The 18,327-nt window shown below is 37.5% G+C and overlaps 1 pseudogene; it reads right to left on the reverse strand.

Annotated features, from left to right (window-relative positions):
• Positions 1–2,234: 2,234 nt before the first annotated feature.
• On the reverse strand, positions 2,235–2,402 carry LOC112670234 (U4 spliceosomal RNA; annotated as a pseudogene).
• Between the last annotated feature and the right edge of the window lie 15,925 nt (positions 2,403–18,327).

Genomic DNA, 18,327 nt, shown 5'->3' on the forward strand with positions numbered 1-18,327 from the left:
ATTGGGCAGCCCCGGTGGTGCAGTGGTTTAGCGCCGCCTGCAGCCCACGGTGTGATCCTGGAGACCCGGGATCGAGTCCCACATCAGGCTCCTTGCATAGAGCCTGCTTCTCCCTCTGCCTGTGTCTCTGCCTCTCTCTCTCTCTCTCTCATAAATAAATAAATAAATAAATAAATAAATAAATAAATAAATAAATCTTTAAAAAAAGGAGGGATATTAATCCCTCATATTAATCTTTCTTGGATTAATTAATTTTGACATTTAAATATTTTGACAAAATAACGAAGGACTACTATAGTAAAACAGTAGTTATGTGTTATTTATATTTAGTCAATAACCATAAAGTCCTATTCAGGGCCAAAATTGACCTTTCTGTTCTTAGTTTCTTCAGCCTTTATAAAATGCCTACTATTCTACTATGTTTTCGTATTTCTAAGTTTTAAGGCTATATAAGCATTCATTCACCCATTTTTTCCAATAATGCAATTCAAACCTCTATCCTTGACCAATGTATTTAATACTCCTTTACATAAAGAATTGGTACTCCTGTCATGAATGGTAAATGTAGTTTTAAAAATGTAACCTGGCCCTAGTCCTGACTCAGACAGTTTTCAAGATGAAACAAGTTGCTGATCCCTTTCCATTGTTCTATGCAAGGGTTGTAGAGATGATTGCCTTAGACAAGGCCAGTGGGGCCACTCACCCAGGCCACCCTTTAGAGGGTCCTTGTATCATAAACACCATTCAGTTCCAAGGAAATGCATTTCTACTTTTCTTGCCCTGTATCCATGAAGCAAAGGCTCCAGTGTCCTAATTCCATGAAGACTTGGAGATTGTGTCACTGTCAATGTCAGAGACAGACACTGCTTTGAAATGTGGGATAGAAATAGGTAGAGCAAAAATAAATTAATTTGCCAAATTTTTTCTACCAAACAACAATAACACAATATTTTCTTGTAAAGTAGTGCTGAGTGTCTATATTCCTGCTTTTCCTTGTTGCCAAGGACTGGATTGTTTCCCCAAATTCATGTGTTGAAGCCTTAACCCTAATATGACAGTATTTAAGGAAGCAGTTAAGTTTCAGTGAGGTCATATGGGTGGGTCCTCATCAAATACGATTAGTGTTTTTTAAGACGAGATACCAGATTTAGCCCTCTCTTCCTCTTTCTCCCTCTGCATGGGCTCAGAGGAAAGGCCATGAAGATTGCAGCAAGAAAGCAGCTATCTGCAAGCTGGGAAGAGAGTCCTCAGTAGAAATCAAACTTTACTGGATGTTGATCTGGGAATTCTAGCCTTCAGAAATGGGAGAAATACATTTCTATTGTTAAGTCACCCAGTCTATATTTCTTGTGGCAGCCCAAGCAGACTGATACATTTGTGTTCTAATTCTTGGATCTGGAGGTGGTCATAAATTACTGAGGTATGCACAACAATCGTACACAGTATCTGAATAGCCTTTACAGTGTTAAATAATTTATAGTTCTTGAAAAAAACCATCCAGTTGAAACATGTGAAGCATGACATTGATTCTTTTTTCCCCAGTTTTACTGAAATGTAATTGAAAAATAAAACTGTATATTTTTAAAGTGTACAACACGATGATTTGATATATGTATACATTATGAAGTGATGACCACAACCAAGTTAATTAACATTTCTATCATCTCACATAGTTTTCTTATTTGCTTTACTTGGTGGGGATGCTCAACATTTACTTAGTAGATTTCAAGCATATAACACAGTATTGTTATTTTTATTTATTTATTTTTAAATATTTTCTTTATTTATTCATGAGAGAGACACACAGAGAGAGGCACAGACACAGGCAGAGGGAGAAGCAGGCTCCATGCAGGGAGCCCGACGTGGGACTTGATCCTGGATCTCCAGGATCACACCCTGGGGTGAAGGCAGGCACCAAACCCCTGAGCCACCCAGGCTGCCCCACAGTATTGTTATTAACTGTAATCCCACCATGTTACATATTAGATCCTCAGAACACATTCATTTTCTAACTGAAGTTTGTACCCTTAAACCAGTGTCTACTCATTTCCTTTACACTATAGCATTCTACTCTCTGTTTCTGTGAGTTCAACTTTTGGCTTTTGATTCCACATATAAGTGATACTTGTACAGTATTGGTCTTTCTCATGACATTGATTCTTTACATTGGCTGCTAGATAGACATTGAACATTTCAGTTGTGAATGGTTTTCTTTTTATAAAAATATTTAATAAGATATAATTACATTTTCAAAAGTTACATTAAAATTTTGTTTTTTCTTTATATCTTCTGGTTTAAATTTTGTTACTGATTATAAGTTTTATTTTGCCTTCTAATTTTATTAGCAATAATCGCGCCTTGGATAAACCTCATTGACTACAATACTGCCACTGCGCAAAGCTTATTTTGCCTTCTAATTTTAATACATCATTTTGATTATTTTAGGGAAAAAATAAGAAACATAAAAAATAGTCTTACCTTATTTACCTTTAAATTTTTTTTATACTTTGAAAACAATATTGTATTTTTCACTTCTTTAGACCAGAGGTCAGCAAACTAGGACCTGTGGGTCAAATCTGGTCTGCCATTTGTTTTTATATAAGGCTTTATTGGGACACATTCATGCCCCTATTTTTATGTATCGTCTATGGCTATTATCATGGTGCAACATCAGAGTTGAGTAATTGCTACAAATACCTGAAAGCCAAAAGTAATTACTATCTGGCCCTTTACCGGTAAAGTTTGCTAGCTCCTGCTTTAGATCATTGAAAATGTGTACAATTTGAATCATGATAAAATAAATTAAAGTAGGATTAAAAACCAAAAGCAATAAGAGAGAGAAACTTTTCAAATTAATGTTCCAAATTTAAATAACCAGAAGCTAGGAAAGTGAGGGGACTTCTGTACAGCACTGCTCACATAAAATTTGTAAGCAAGACATTACAAATTATTTAAAGAAGACTGAAGGAAAATGAGCAAGGGACATTATTCACATGAAATCCACACTGAAATTGGTTGGTTAGAGTTCCTGCAATAACAGATTCTCATTAAATGAAGCTGTAGTCACTGATCAAAACAGTGAAAATGAAAGACAAAATTACTCATATCAAATTCATATTTCAGAGACAGCAAATATAATTCTGGCATACTTGTTAAAAGTTGAAGAAAAATGCATTCATAAAATCTGCAAATTGGATAAAAAGTTGAAAACTTTGGAACTTTACTCTGTTTATTGGATGATGATTCTGGAAAATGGCTGTCATATCCTGACACAAATGAGAATGTTTCTAGCAAAGCACAATCTGATTTAAATCAATGATTACAGTTTTCCATTGGATAAACGTGGCAGAAAATTTATATTTCATATTTTCATAGACTTTGTTTTTTAGAGCAGCTTTAGGTTCACAGCAAAATTGAGTGGAAAATGCAGAGATTTCCCATCTCCTTCCTGTCCATATGCACGCACAGCCTCTCCCATTATCAACTTCCCCTACCAGAATGCTGCTCTTTGTTACGATTGATGAACCTGCACTGACACCTCATTATCATTCAGAGTCCATAGTTTACATCTGGGTTCACTGTCAGTGTTGTACATTCTGTAGGTTCAGACACAGGTATAATGACGTACCCATCATTAGGTATCATACAGCATAGTTTCACTGATCTAAAATTCCTCTGTGCTTCACATATTTCATTTTAAACCCCAAATCTTTCAAATTGGGAAAGAAACTTATATTCTAAGTTCAAAGACAAAGTATCCTGTTACTATCATTATATATTTCTCAACCAACGTTCATAAATGGTTTGGGGCAATAATGATATTTGCTATTGGAAACATATCCTTGATTAAAAGAAAATGAAATGATAAAGTGGCAAAAAATAAAATGTAACCAAGATAAATGCCAACCAAATGGAAAATAGTTAAATGAATTATGCATAGAATATTATGCAATATGAGCATGTATTATTAAGGAATAATTAAGCTATAAAAAGAATGTGAAATGCCATAAGCACATAAAATCAACAAATACTAAATAAATGAACAAAAGGACTAAGTAAGTGACAAACAATTGATATTTTTCAACAAAGAAGTAAATGTAGAACAGAATACATATTGTTATAATGTTCTTAAAAGAATATTAAAGATGATATCATGTGTTCAATTTTTAAACAAAGTACAATGATGCTTATGCAACAATGTTTTTGTTCACTTTATTGAGGTATAATTGATAAAATTGTAAGATATTTAAAGGGTACATTGCAATGATTTGATAAATGTATACATTGCTAAGGAATTCCTCTCATCTAGTTAATTAACACATCCATCAATTTACACATTTATATATATATGTTATACACACATATATATTTTTTTGGTGAGAACAAACAAGTTCTACTCTCTTAACAAATTTCGATGACATAATACAATGTTATTAATTATAGTCACCATGTTCTATATCAGATCATCAGGCCTTATTCGTCTTATAACTAAGTTTGTACCCTTTTATCAACCTCTCCTTAATATTTATATAAACATGAAACATTTGGGGATTTGGTAGAAATGATCTCCAAGTTTGTTAATGAATGGCTAAATATGTAATATGAATAAAAACAATGAAAATAATAAAAAATGCAACTCCCCTTTTGGATGGAGAATCCAAATTAGATCGCTCATTTATTGGATAAGGAAGTGAGAGAAGAAAATACATAAAAAAGTAAATATTACTCAGTTTAACTGGATTTCAAAAGTTATGTTGAGAAGCTCCTCAAATAAAAATAAAATTGTGATTTTTAGTAGAAAATGAATTTAACTTCGAGTGTCCGTTTTGCTTGCTATTATTAATCATATTAGGAAAAGATAATGACCACCAAAAATACAAAAGTGATGTGCTTGGATACTTCAATTTTTAAAAGGCTTATAAACTTAAAAAAGCCCCAAACTCTGGAGAAAACTTTGGAGAAATTGCAAGAAGCTGCATGTTGAATATGCAACAAATGTGACATCTTATTAAAATAGAAGGGAATTGCAACTAGAGATAAAAATATTTCCTAACTATGCAAAAAAATATTCATGTACAAATATTTCCAAAACTAATTTCTATGAAGAATATTTTCTAGTCATTAGAAAGCAAGCTATCGTTTCAATTGGAGAAAGATTGGAATAAATAGAGCAGCACACGGCTGTTTTCAGTTCTCTTTATAATATTCCAGTACTGACAATTTTAGAAGAAAAAGAACCTAAGAAATATTGTATGGCTCTAAATACTGCTTTAAAATACTTTGAAAATCTGATAAAAGCAATAGAGATTTATATCTTGGAATTAAATTATTTTGTAATGGTTTTGTGTTAATCATTTATCATCAGCGTTCCTATTATAATGTTCAAATATGATTTGTTAATTTCATATTCCATTTTGAATCTAAGGATTGCTTTAAATTTTTATTAACAATTCCAGGGGCATCTGGGTGGCTCAGTGGTTGAGTGTCTGTCTTTGGCTCAGGTGGTGATCTAGGGGTCCTGGGATCGAGTCTCACATCCGGCTTCTCTGCAGGGGGCCTGCTTCTTCCTCTGCTTATGTCTCTGCCTCTCTCTCTGTGTCTCTCATGACTAAATAAATAAAACCTTAAAAAACAAACAAACAAAAAACGATTCCAGTTCCCACTGCTTCAGCAGAACAAAGTTTCTCCATATTCATATGAATAAAAAACTATCTAAGAACCACAAGGACTAAAGAAAGGTTATCTGATTTGGCTGCTGATAGAAACCAGCTATGTGGAAACTTTAATTACACCAAATAATTAGTGAATTTGCAGAAATTTTGTGAGATAAATCTAGAATTTTAAAATGAATTATGTTATTTCCGTGTTTTATTATTCACCCAAACATTGTTGGCCCATCAATGGAACACCTAGATGTGCACAATAAAAATTAAATTCAGTTTTCTTTGATATTTTGCCAACTTTCAGTTTTATACACATATTTCTCAATTTTACTAGGAAGATATATTTGTTAAAAAGGGGGGAATAGAACATATTAAGTATTTTATTTAACAGCTCGTTAGCTTGCTATAAAACTTCAATATTTAGACATGTGGTATGTGAACCTCCATTTGTCCCCTGCTTTCGTGGCGAGGGGCCATCCTGCTGGCCTCCTCTTTATGGGCTAATCTAAGGACCACTGGATGAGATGAAATGTAGAAGTATGTTGACAACGGATGAGGTGATGAGCTAGTGTCTTTCGTTTAGCCTTTTCCCTGCTGTTGCTACATTTCAAATGGATCTTTCGTTGCTGTTCCTAGGAAGGGAGGATATTGCTGCATGCTCCAACTGCTCAGTATTTTCTTCCTAATCTGATGCTTTTTGCTTTCTTGACTGAAAAAGATGTTTTGGTTTTGAATGAACTCACCTAAGTTGGCTGGCTCTGTCGAAAAGCCAAAGAAATTTATTTTTGGATTTTTCCTACGTGCTTCCAAGGAGGGATAAATGTCTTAGCATCTAGGAGAATCAGCAGGTTGTCACAACCCAGACCTATTAAATTTAATGATTTATTGTAACAATGTCTATGCTATTATATTCAAGAAGTTATTACATATCTTATACGCCAAAGTTGTTAAAAATAACAAAGGACTATTATCTTGAGTGTGGGAAACAAAATCATTTTTTAAAATGTGATTAATGCTGTGAGCTTGGACCTTTTACGTACATGTGGTAAGCAGTATTCCATGGGAACTTTCTCAGCATGTGTCCAACGATGTAAACAAAAAGTTAAAATACAGCTTACACTCTCCCTGGCATTCATTAGCATAGCCAAGAAAGCAGGAACTAACCACATTTTACATAAAAAGACTTTAGAAATCTGTGTCTACTTACATTAGCATTATTCAATCTGTGGGTGCCAACTAGATGCATAGAAACGATTTATTTATAGGCCTATCACCAAAATGTGTTCTTCATTAATTCATATTTTTCCCAGCTCACATTACTTCTTGAACCCATCCAGGTGGTTTTTAAATGCTGTGGGTAATTTAAAACTGAGCGAATTCATGCACACCCTGTTTTTTAGTGCTTAAGAACAATCGAATGGAAATGTCCTTACCACTCATTTGATATTTTGTCAATTCGTTTGCGTTTAATTAACCTGAGGAATAACACAACTATGAGCTTGGCTGGACTTTTTGAGTTAAGATCCACATTGGGAAAGAAATAAACCTTGAACATCTTGCCAAAGATATTTAGAAATACATTTCTCACAAGATTAAAGCTGAAAATCCAAAGTAACTGCAGTTTATTCTGACAGTACAGTTCAGTGAAACTGTGTTATATTGAACATTTCCTTATATATAACATTCGTTAAAATAGAAAGGGCCTCATCTAAAGCCTTGTAAAGTGACGTTTCCTCCATATAATTTTTTCCTGTATGTAATGTTCAAAAGTGTAGTGCCTTGGAAAACATTACAAAGGACTTTCCTTGTCGATCTGTGCTTGTTGTTAAATTTATTTTGGGCTGTCCTTCTGGTTAGCATTTCATAGCTCTTCATAGATTCAGTCAATATATAATAGAAAAACAGCCCCCAGAGTTTGCCTTTTAATACTGTGAAGCAGCAGGAGAAAGTTTAGGTTCTTGGCTGAAGGTCCTTCTTGAGCAATACTTTGGTTCTGATAAAGCTTTGGTCCTGTCCTTTCATTTTTTCCAGGGACTTGTGTCACCTATGCTGGTCTAGCAGCGAAAAGGATGCATGGAAGTGACCTGAGCATGAGAAAAATCTTGTTCATAAATTCCAGTGACTCTGTTTTGGAGAGCAACTTTCCCTCTATGTTGTATTTCTATATTGCGTTATATAGCCAAAGCCTCTACTGAGAAAAACGTAACTGATTTGTGTCCCATGGTACAATTTCTCAATATCCATTATTCTTCAGCCTAGCATGTGATTCCATTAGATGATTAAAACATTTTTCTACATTATGCTTTGAATTTTCCAGTAACAGATTTCAAATGTGTAGTATGTACGTACATATGTACAATGGAATTTGTGCAGACATAATCTATCCTCTGTTGCTGTATTATTTAGTGGTTTATTTTATTTATTTTTTCAAAGATTTTATTTATTTATTCATGAGAGACACAAAGAGAGGCAGAGACACGGCAGAGGGAGAAGCAGGCTCCCTGTGGGGAGCCCAATTCGGGACTTGATCCCAGGACCCCGGGATCATGACCTGAGCCGAAGGCAGATGCTCAACCGCTGAGCCATCCAGGTGCCCCTCATGGTTTATTTTAAGCAAATGTTAATCCAAAAGTGCCTTCTTGTGCATTCACTCATTCATTTATTCCAAAACATTTTTGAGTCCCTACTGTGTTCAATGTTAGACAGTAAGCATAAAAGTGACACTGTCTTGATCTGCCTGAGTTTTCAGACAATTAACAGGGGCATATAATAGCACGTGAAGAGGGTTAACAACCGTGGACGTACCAGGTGCTATGGGGACAGACCGTAGGGTGATCTGAGCTACTTAATGGAGCCCACGAAAGGCTTTACTGAGGTGGAAGGGGGCTGGGGGTGGGGAGTGGTGGAGTGTAGGTGAGTGTGATGGGTGGCATTTCATCTGACACCTGAGAGATGATCAGGAAAAGCTAAGGGAGGGGATACATTGAAGGTTGAAAAGATTCTCGATAGAGTGAATGGCAACTTGCAAAGGCTCAGAAGCCAGAGAGAATGTGGTGTATTCAAAGAACCAAAAGTTTGAGGCCAAGGTGAGGGGGCAAGGGGTGAACATGATGCCAGATTGCATGTCTCTTCTCGGCATAATTTAGGCAGAGCAAACGGTAACTAATGTAAACCATCATAAAATCTACATCTGCTAAGGAAATTATGGAATAGGTTTTATATTTAACAGCACTACTGCATATTCAGACTTATTGTATATGCAACCTTGCCGAACCTGAAATCTAGACATTCTCAGGGCAGAAGAGATTTAAATGTGACTTTTATTTGATAATCTGGATGCTGGAAGGATTTTGCCCCTGCTGAACATCTGTGCCATTGAGTCTAGGTGGGGGATGTAGACATAGACACACATTTGGAGACTGAAAAGATGCCTGCAAGGTAATAGCTCCAAGTCTGCCACAGTCCACTTGTGTTGTTCTCCACGCTTCTGGGCTGACCTCAGCCCCCTCCTGCCTGGTGACAGAGCTCCCACTGGGTTCCACTGTGAGGAGGGGAAGGGGGTCACTCAGAAGTCCTGTGCTTCCTTGGTTCCCCCAGCTGGAAAGCGGTGAAAGAGAGAACAGAATCCAGGTTTTATTTTTCTCCCTTTTTTAAAATTACTTATTTATTAATTATTTTCTTCGAAGTTAGTTATTTTTACTATGAATTCTTTTTTCTCGAAAATGATCTATAATCCAACTGCCCAAAAGACCCCTGTTGACATTTAAAAAAAAGGTTAATGGTGATAAAAGCAAATGTTTTCTAAGTTTAAACAATACATAAAGTCATAAACAAACGAAAAAGCTTGTGTTCTTGCCCTAAACGTTCCCAGTCTGTCTTTCCATAGGCTCCACCATTCACAGCTTTCTTGTATATACTTCTAGGACTTGTTCCTTTCTCTGTCCAGATAGCTCTGTGGCAGACAACTGTGATGTGCCAGATGCCCTTTCAGGCTAAAAGGCATCCCTCGCTTGCAGGGAGGGCTGCTGGCAGAGAGCATGTGGTGGTTGCCGGAGGTGGGGCTGGGGTTGAGAGAAGAGAAAGTGGGGGGAGGTGGTCAAAGGTAGAAACTTCCTGGGGCACTTGGGTGGCTCAGTTGGTTAAGTGTCTGACTCTTGATTTCAGCTCAGGTCTGGCTTTCAGGGTTGTGAGTTCAAGCCCTGCGTTGGGCTCCTGGTTGGGGGTGGAGCCTACTGAAAAAAAAAAAAGGCAGAACCTTCCTGTTCTATGATGAGTAAGTCATAGGGATGTAATGTGCAGTGTGGACTAAAGTTAATGATATTGTAATTGTTTATTTGCAAGTTGCTAAAAGAGTAAATCCTAAAAGTTTTCATCGTAAGAAAATAATTGCTACTATATGAGGTCATGGATGTTAACTAGACTTATTGTGGTGATCATTTTGCAACAAATAAATATATCAAATCATTATGGTGTACACCTTAAACTAATACAATGTTATATGTCAATGATACCTCAATAAAATGAAAAAAAAGGGGGGGGGAACTAACAGTACAATGAGAGGAATCAAAAAGGAAATTTTATAGGTTATATTTTTCCTTAAATTAAATGTCTCAAAATGGATATGTAATCAGTAATTAAACTGCAATTTGGAGATCTTGCAGGTTGGATTACCGGGGAAGCTGACTCTAAAACAGAGTCGCATGTAGTATGTTTATTCACGTGTGCCCTTAAGAGCAGCACCCATAGGAGAGAGGGGAAGAAAGGTAGGCTTTGATGCAGTTCCGATAAAAGGCCTTGGAGGATCCTGTGGGAGTTCTGGAGCTGCCTGGTCTCCACCAGCATCACCCCATGAGGCTGGGCCTTTATATCCTGGTGCTGGATGCAGACCCTGGGTGAGCTGTCTCCCCTTGCTACCAACGGCAGAAAAGGAAGAGTTCCAGAGAGGAGAGCCATGATGGCAGTTCTGGGGGTGTCCACAGTGGGGGTGTCCTTGAACACAATGATGTTGGAGACAGTGGCAAAAAAAGGATGGCCGCTGTGGACTGTGGCAAGGAGAGAGAGCAGTGGGATCTCACCCGTGGTGACCTCAAGGCTCTCTCTGAGAGAGCTTGCCAGGAAGTTCTGCTGGCAAGACCGCAGCAGCAGACACACGAGGCAACTGAAAATAACAACAACAAACACAGAGAATTTCTGCCGAGGGCTTTCACGAGCTGGGCATTAATAGGCATCCTTGGAACTCCATCCTTGCACCAAGTCTTCTTGGTGGTCAGTACTATTATTATTGCTGTATTACCAATTTGGAAACTGAGGCTCAGAACTACTAAGAAACTTATTCAAAGTCATAAAACAAACAGCCAATTTGGAAATTAGACATTGAAACATCCAGTGGGTTTATGTAGAGTCACTTTGGGAACAACATCTTGTGAATAGTTGCCTAAAGAGGAGGGGGTAAGAGAGACACCTGAGATGACATTTACTTGCAGGAGGTTAAGAATTCACAGCTTACAGGGAGGAAAGGAATGGGTGGGGGGGGAGGGCTTTGTGAAAGCCTATGTTTTCCTTTTTTTCAAGTCATTTGTGCTGTATGGGTCTTCGAATGTATTCCAAGTCATTTTGGATCTAGGGTTGACTTTGTCAAGATGAGTCACGTACATGGTCTGATATGAGGATCTGCTTGCCTCCAAAGATCTTTATCACTGCCTGACAGAGTCTGAAATTCCAGTATTAAACATTCATTCCTTTGAATGTTGAAGAGTTTTTATTTTACAGAAATCTTTCTTAAAATATAAATGTCCCTTTGAAGGATAAATATAAGTCCTTTGGAGTGATGGCAAATATAGGTCACTGTATCCTGAAAATGTTTCCAGAGTATGGAAGGTTACACCTGTAATAGAAAGGGATAGAGAGGGATCCCTGGGTGGCGCAGCGGTTTGATGCCTGCCTTTGGCCCAGGGCGCGATCCTGGAGACCCGGGATCAAATCCCACATTGGGCTCCTGGTGCATGGAGCCTGCTTCTCCCTCTGCCTATGTCTCTGCCTCTCTCTCTCTCTGTATGACTATCATAAGTAAATAAAATTAAAAAAAAAAAAGAAAGGGATAGAGAAATGTGGAAAACTGAGAAGATATTAGTGAAAAGATATTAGCGAAAAATTGCTTCTTGAAGTCCTTGAATTTATTTGTGACGTCCTGAAGACATAGCCTCATAAAATTACACTCATTAATATATGTAAGTTTTCTTATATGGGTTCTTTTATTACACATGTTTTATTTTTTAGAATGTTGACTGGTTATTTAAAAACAGCTGATTATTTAAAAAATCATTGTTAACCATTACTAGTATATAAGTACTTTTCTGAAACTGTTTTATGTTGCAGATGATGGAGAAAAGAGAGCTTGTTTTAAAATTTATCTAAATAGCACTATTACATCACAGTGGAGAAAAGAGTATAACATCATAAAGTAAATTATCTATTTTTAAGACAATCAAACATACTTTCAGATGTGGTTGTGGTGATTGTATACCCACAGTTAGGGCAGTTAATGTTTGAGACTGATGTTGCATTTTCAACCACATTCAATGGATCAGAGTTTATTATTTTCTTCTCCTGCTGTATTTATTACTCTGTCAAGTTTTGGTTCAAATTAAGTTTCTACAGCACGGATAAGTATAAACACTAAACACCCGGTGCGTCAGAAGCTTCTCTTCTAGGATAATTAAGATGTGCAAATAAAATTATTTATAAAAGAATTATGGCCTAATTAAAAATACTGCATAATAAACATATAAGGCGCAGAGTATTTGCAGAGGCAAAAAAGTGCATTTTTGTATTAGCCTGTGGGTTTTATTTTTTATTTTTATTTTTAATTTTTTAGCCTGTGGGTTTTATAAGAGGTAGTGAGAAATCAGGGCTGTAATAACTGAGACTTTGAGTTTCTCCTTCTGTAAAGAATGTAGGTTAGGGGGGCACCTGGGTGGCTCAGCCGGTTAAGCATTGGACACTTGATTTCAGTGCAGGTCATCATGATCTCAGGATCATGAGATTGAGCACTGGGTGTGGAGCCTGCTTAAGATTTTCTTTCTCTCCCTCTCCCTCTGCCCCTTCCCGACCCCTCTCCCACCTCCGACCCCCACTTGCATGTGCCCACACGCTGTCTTTCTCTCTCTAAAAAAAAAAACCCAAACTGTAGACTAGTAATACCTTCTGTATACCCCTCAGGATTGTTGTCAGAATCAAAACAAATTGTGTATGTGAAAGCCTTTCTAAGTTTCATGGGTGAGATACTGCAAAGTTTGTTCAGAAACATTGGGTGGGGGAGACAAACGCTTGGCGTGATCGTCACCTCTGTTTATATGTCAGGAAACTCTGAGGTTAAGTGGATGGAGTGTGGCCTGTCTGGGGGGTCCACAAAGCCCTTGGAATGTGATTTCATTACAGTGTCAATGCACAGTTTTCTGAGTAGTGGGTCCATATTTTTAATCCAGAACCTCAGTCCTTTGAAACTATGAAGTGTTAGGACAGCTGTCTGGAGGTATTTTCTGTATATTTTTCCAAATGAACTGAGTAGGAAAAACAGTTTCGCAGACTGTCTTGCTTTGTGGAAATTTAATCAATTCTTAGAGTTTATGGAGCACAGCTTAAGGTCGAAAGCACGTGGCTCTATTCGGAACACTGGTTCCTCATCAGAGTCTTACCTATTAAGGCTTAATTAATTGATACATTTTAGAATTGACTTGCAATTCCAAATAATGTGCTAATTTTATGTCAGGGCATGAAATATCACAAAGATAATTTGCATGGCATTTTGGGATATGCCACATGGAGTTTGGATGTGTCTATATGGATATCGGTTAAAAAATTGTTTCATTTTCTTTGCATAATTACAATTAAGTAAAATACAATGAATCAAAGGGGTAAATACTGAATTTACAAGACTTTTATAAGTAAAATATTTTCAAACAATTTTAATGAGAAACTGAGCTTGCTTTTATCAGCTTTAATGCTTGAAATGACTACATGAAGTGTTTGATCAAAACCTGTAAATGATGATCTCTTCAGTTTTTAAAATTTTTCTCATTAATGAGAAACTTAATTCAAGATAATTAATTAATTAATTAATTACTTAATTTTAAATATTGTATTTACTTGTTTATGAGAGACACAGGGAGAGAGGCAGAGACATGAGCAGAGGAGAAGCAGGCTCCCCAAGGGGAGCCTGATGCGAGACTTAATCCCAGGATCCTGGGATCACGATGTGAGCCAAAAGCAGACACTCAACCACTGAGCCACCCAGGCATCCCTCAAGATAATTTTTTAAATGACTTACCACACAATCAAAAATTCCTAAGGGTTTAAAATTTATTTTAAAGTAACTAAGAAAAAAGATAAAATACCTACTAAATTTTCCTTTCTTTCTGTTTTTTTTTCCTTTTCTTTCATTGAAAATTTCTTAGACTAATGTACATGGATTCCAAATCCAATGGAACATTTCCATACCAAGAAGATGTGGTCTGTATATACAATGGACTATTATGACTCAGCCATCAGAAAGGACGAATACCCACCATTTGTTTCAAAGTGGGTAGAATTGGAGGGTATTATACTGAGTGAAATAAGTCAGTCGAAGAAAGACAATCATATGGTTTCACTCATACATGGAATATAAGAAATAGTGAAAGAGATTATAAGGGAAAGGGGGGGAACTGAGTGGCAAAAATTAGAGAGGAAGACAAACCATGAGAGACTCCTAACTCTGGTAAACAAACAAAGGTGTGCAGAAGGGGAGGAGGCTGGGAGATGGGGTGACTGAGTGATGGGGATTAAGGAGGGTGCATGATGGGATGAGCATTGGATGTTATACTATATGTTGGCAAATTAAATTTAAATAAAAAATTAAAAAAAGATATTTCAAACTACTGAAGCTTTGGGAATATATGTGCACTGTTGTAGTAGTCATCTTTCAGCTAACACAGGACAACACGAAATGGACCATCAGCTACCAAGGGGCAAAGAATTCAGCTTGGGTGAAGACTCAGAGTTAGGACTACCACACCCCGTTGAGCCTGCCAGGAACCCCTGCTGTGTGGTCCTTGCCTGACTTCTCTAGTCTCCACCCTCTGACTGGCTCCTGAGCTCTGGGCCCTGTATCCTGCTACCTGGGAACATGAGATATGAACTCCTTCAGTAGCTATAGCCCTTGATCAGAGGGCAGCCAGTGGGGAAATAGACAAGCAGATGGTGGTTGAGGGGAGGAATAAGGAGTGCTCAATGATGTACATCCTGCTGCCTCTGGGGACAAGCTGGGAACACAAAAGGCATCAAACTCCCAATAGGTGGTCAGATGCTAGACTGTGGCTTGGGGGCTTTGAACCTGTCCCTGAGGGCTGAGAAGATGAGTATCTCTATTCAGGGCAAGCTAGCACAAAAGTTCCAGACCAAGGTTTTTCAAACTTGGGTGTCCATCAGAATTACCAGAAAGGCTTGTTGAAATACAGACAGGAACTCTGTGCTTACTTTCTGATCCAGTTGATCTGGGAGTGCAGCTCCAGAATTTGCATTTCTAAGAAGTGTCTAGGTGATGTTAATGTTGCTGGTGGGACAGGTTGAAAACCACTGTTTTTAAGCATGTTTTTTTTTCTTTTCTTCTTCTTCTTTTTTTAATAATTTGTTTATTTATTTATTCATGAGAGACACACAGAGAGAGGCAGAAACACAGGCAGGGGGAGAAGCAGGCTCCATGCAGGGAGCCTCATGTAGGACTTGATGTGGAATTTGAGCCCGGGACTCCAGGATCACGCCCTGGGCCAAAGGCACATGCTCTACTGCAGAGCCACCCAGGCTTCCCAAGCATGGGGTTTCTAATAGGATTTAATAGAATTTTCCACTTTTCCTCGATACATTTCTAAAAATCAATCTTTTAATGTATCTCCTTGCCTTTAAGGATTTTCATAGCATGCAAAAGGTTATTGCCACTCAAAGATGCAAGATTCGTGGTTTGGAAATATGACAGCAACCCAGGTAAAATAATTCTTAATTTGTTGGAACAAATTTGAATTTCATGTTATACAGCCACTGTGTGTATAGACAGCAATGAGCAGATGGTGAATGAATCTCTGCCAAGGTCAATGTCAACGATTCAAACTGTCTTTGTTTGCCACTCATGGCTGTAGTGCATTTTAAGTGAATACTCACATATTTTTTTGTGTGTGTGTATGAATACTGACATATTCTTATGCCAGGGTCACAAACTCAAAAGCCTAACTGGTCCAGGGAAGCAATTGCAAATGAGTGGAAAGAGCAGGGGGAGAGGGTGGTAAACTGATGGGCTTGTGTCCATTCAAGGACAAACGCCTTCCAGGGCTCCAGCCGACTCTCATGCCAGGTAGGAATGTGGGGCTGTTTTGTCAGGTCTTCCAATTTTCAAGAGCGTCAGAAATCCAGACTTTTACGTGAGATCCCTTTTTTTTTTTTTTAATGTCAGCCCTCTGAAGGCCCAACAAAACACATTTACAAGCCAGTTCTAAATTTACTTTTACCATCAAATAATACCCCACAATTTGAACATTAGTGAAGATTTTGGAAACATAGCTTTAGGGAATATCAAGTGCTCACTATTCAATATTTTAAAAAGGTTTAATTTAGTTTAAATATGTGACTGCCCTTTAACAGCAGTTTTATTATGATGAAGGAAAGGAAGTAATGGAGTATGGAGTTTCATTCTCAGGAGCAGGAGATGGAGTAGGAGTTTCTTCACAGAATAATGAAGACAAACTTGATAAAGTAGGCATTCAATGCCACGAGTACCTAATCCTGTGCCAAACAGAAATTGTATTTTCTGTGCTGCACATAATCATTATTCACATTTTTTACTAGCCTGAAAATCATGTGGGGGAAACAACCCTCCAGTTGTTGAAAGTAGATACAATTTTCCTAAAGTGAAACGATTTGCCATGAAAATGTTTTTATCCAAGGGCCAAAGTTGCTGTATGGCGGTGGAGGTGTTTACAGTCAACTCCCAATTATCTAGAACCAGGCTGTTGGATTTTCATATGAATTCTCTTTTCCCTCGCATACCCTATGACTATTTTATTGCTCGTACCATTGCCATCATAAGCCTGGCAGATGGAATGATAGGATTACAAGCAATTCTTTTAAGAGTCAAGTTGAGAAGTTCTTGGAATCTAAACCTAAATTTGAAGTTAGGGTTTTGGCATTTTTCATTTATACGTTTTCCTGCCAACCTTGCTTTCATTTAAGTAGCTGAGGATGACTAGGATTTGTGTTTCTTCTCTTTCCAAAACTCCCGGGACTTTTGGTGTTTTGCCTTGAGAGGAAAAAATGCCAATCTTTTTACAAGAGAAGCAACAAGATAAACAACGGATAACAATGAGAGGTAAGCAAAGGGTGGGTATATGGAAAGGCCAGTGATGTCGTTGATAAAGCACTTTGTGTCTCTAGACCTTAGTTTCTTCATGTAAAGAATGAATAAGATTGGCAAGATCAATGATTTTCCTCACTGTGCTCTGTTCCAGACTCTCCCTTGGTGTGCTGTTAGTAGATTCTTCTACGGATCGTAAAGGGTAGAGTGGTGCCTTTACCAGTCAAATCTTGCCTAAATGAAATTGAGCCGGCTTTAAACAACCTTCACAGTTCAGGGCTCCAGTAGGAGTTTTAGGTAGATATTAGTCATGAAAAGGAAAAAAAGTTAAAAGAGTAAAACAGGGGCACCTGGGTGGCTCAGTGGTTGAATGTCTGCCTTTGGTTCAGGTCGCGATCCCCGAGTCTTGGGATCAAGATGGGGCTCCCTGCAGGGAGCCTGCTTCTCCCTCTGCCTATGTCTTTGCCTCTCTCTCTGTGTCTCTTATAAATAAATATAAATAAATAAAATCTTTTTTTTAAAAAAAGAAAAGAGTAAAACAAACTGATAAACTTGTATATTATCCCTTTGAATTGATTAGAGCTAATGGAGCAAAAGAATTAGTGTTTTTCTCCCTTCATAGTCTGGAAAAACATGGCAAGGAATAGCATCTTTCCAATATCTTGTTATTGTTTTAAAGCGGAAGAGAATGATATCACACACTAGGTAAAAATAACCACAACTAGATTTCCTAGCTCTTTTTTAATCACCGAATAATTGCAACCCATGAGGTCAAATGCAGTTGAAAATTAGCCACAAGCTTTTGGCAGCTGTAGTGATTACTTTGTGAAAGGAGTTTAATAACATCTTTCTCAACGGAAGCCAGCGAACTGGACCACATGATCATTCATGACTCCCTTTTATACTAACGGTCAGCACATATTTAGTCAAATGCTGTGATTAAATCGTTTGGAAGAATGTTAAGAGACACACGGAATGTAAGAGAAAATAACATAACTGTCTTAATGTAGATCAGCATAATTCTAGTATTGATTGCAAAGTTAATGGGAAAGGAGGGGACAACATATTTCTATTGAGTGTATACTATTTTTCCACGAGCTGGAAATGTGGGTGAACAAAATAAAGAAATCTTGCTTTTATAGATTCTACATAGTATACACACACACACACACACACACACACACAATGCTTCAAAAATGAATAAATCAGAATAAAGGAGTAGACAGTGATGTAGGAGTCCTGTTTCAGGTGTCAGGGGGTTCTCTCTCAGAAGATGGCATCCGGGCA

The sequence above is a fragment of the Canis lupus genome, chromosome 25 (assembly GCF_003254725.2).
Source record: "Canis lupus dingo isolate Sandy chromosome 25, ASM325472v2, whole genome shotgun sequence".
NCBI classification, from domain to species: Eukaryota; Metazoa; Chordata; class Mammalia; order Carnivora; family Canidae; genus Canis; species Canis lupus.